The sequence below is a fragment of the Alligator mississippiensis genome, chromosome 4 (genome assembly GCF_030867095.1).
Source record: "Alligator mississippiensis isolate rAllMis1 chromosome 4, rAllMis1, whole genome shotgun sequence".
NCBI classification, from domain to species: Eukaryota; Metazoa; Chordata; order Crocodylia; family Alligatoridae; genus Alligator; species Alligator mississippiensis.
In genome coordinates, this window is record NC_081827.1 from 107,496,351 (window position 1) to 107,498,683 (window position 2,333).

Below are 2,333 nucleotides of genomic sequence, written 5' to 3' on the forward strand. Positions count from 1 at the left end.
CGGGGCAGGGCTGGCCACTTCCACCCCCGCCTCCCGCGCGCAGCCCACCGCCGTCCTGCCCCGCCACGGCCCTCCCCAGTGCTTCTCGCGGCGGGCGCTTCACCTCACTGCCCGGCTGGAAAAAAATCAGTTGTTTGCCCTTCAAGTAGATGAACCAACAGATATCTCCAACAGTGCAGTTTTGTGGGCTTTTGCTTTTATCGTGGTGGGACCAGGGTTTTTTGACAACATGGTCAGTGGGATGTCAGGTGCAAAGAAAAGGTTGAGAACCACTGGCCTAGAGCATCGGTTCTCAGCCTTTTTTGGACCAGGACCCAGTGGCGATGCATAGGGGGTGCATGGGGGTGCATATACATCCCCCAAGAGCGCCAGTACACACCCCTGACCAGCCACGCTCCCTGCAAGGTTTGGAAGTGGCTGCAGCAATCAACTGCCTTGCAATACCCCCCACCGGTCAGCAAGATCAGCTGCAGGGGGACCCCACCTCTGGGCGTGGGGGGACCCCCTGGTCACCAACTGGCCGCTGGGAGGTGCCCTCCCTGACTAAGGCAGCACCAGTCGCCCATCCCAGGACCCATTTATAAACATCTATAGCCATTCCCCACCTGGTGCCCCTCACTCCCAGCCCACTGCCCCCAGGCCCCAGCCGCCCAGTGTGTGGGGCATGGGGGGCCCCGACAGCCCCTGGCAAGCTGGAACTGTGCCAGCCTGCAAGGGAAAAGCCAACACATTTTCTTCCTTTAAAGGAGAATCCATTTTTACAGTTTGTTCATCTGTTTTTCCAGTTTGTTCACAACCCTTTCATATATTTTCGCAGCCCGCTTTTGGGTTGCAACCCGTGGGGTTGAGAAACCCTGGTCTAAAGGACTGGGCGGAGGCATCAGCAAGGTGATTGCTGGGTGTCCCTCCAGATGGAAGAGATGACATATGTGACACGGCATGCTGGGTGTCGAGTCAAGGCTGTCCCAAGGCTGCCGTGACTGTTGGGGCACCTTGGATGCTGTAACAGCCCTCATTGAGTTGCTTTGCCTCGTTGGTGATTTTCTGAGCAGTGACTTGGTGACACCCATCTCCTCTCTCAGTACAGATAGCCCTTGGCTTGCAGGCATTGCTGATGCGTAGGGGGTGAGATCCTGAGATCACCCCCTGAGATCAGCCATGCACCCCCTGGAAACACCAGCCGCGAAACTAGAAGTGCCACCACCGGAAGTGCACTTCTGGTTTCGCCGCTGGCTTGGTGACTGGCTGCTGTGCCCCTGCGCCCCCCGCTTGGCGATTGCTGGTTGGGAGACACCCCACATTGGCAATCTGGTGCCCCCAGACTCGGGAGGCACCAGTCACCCATGCTTGCAGGAAGCTCATCCACCATTTGACAGGTCTTGTTTTCAGTCCTGCTGGATGTCCACACACACTCCTCACCCAGGCAAGCCAGCAAGGGGGGGGGGGGGGATGCCAGTTTAGTCACTGACAGCCCGACCATGGAACAGGCTAATAGCAGACCAAGAGAGGCCTGTCCTGACATTAGTGGTGGGAGGCAGTTGAGGAATCTTTGGATTACACCCTCCCATGGAGTAGAGCAGTAATTTTCAACCTGTGGCGGTCCACAGACTATATCTAAGGAGTCCATGAAAGATTACTATGATTAATGAAAAGTATGTGAATATCCACACTTATAATTCAAAGGGGTCTTCATCTCCATTTGAAACATTTTAGGGGTCCACAAATGAAAGAAAGTTGAAAACCACTGGAGTAGAGGAATCTTTGGATCTCTCCCAACCTGGGATGGAGTAGATTCCCCACCCTGCACCCCCCAGCAAAGTAGAGAAATATTTGGATTTCCCACCTTCCCCCCCACAGGATAGAGAAAAGGAATCTTTGGATCTCTACCCCCTCCTGCCCACCCATGTCCAATTTACTTTCAACCTTCTGGGACACCTTTACTACAGAATTCACTTAAGTGCCCTCCAGTTACTTCCCCTTGCCTATCAAAGGAGAGTGACTGCCAGAGAGTAATCGCTAAATTCTTGTAGTGCCTTGCATTCTCAGTAGTGCACCATTAAGTGGTGTTCGAGGCTAACCCATTTGGAAGGGGAATGGGCAATGATTTGCAACACTGGTGTGAGCTGGACCACCCTCTGTACAAACGTTTTTGCTGTGTATTTGATGTGTTGTCAGTTTGTGTTGGCTTCTAATAATTGATTTGTTTGAGGTTATTTGTACAAGGAAAAGGGCTAAGGAACCTTTTTTCCAGATAAATATTGTGAAGCTGTGATTTACATCTACCTTTCTGTTTCTGGAATAAAAGGGACATCCGTGTTATGCTGGATTAATCT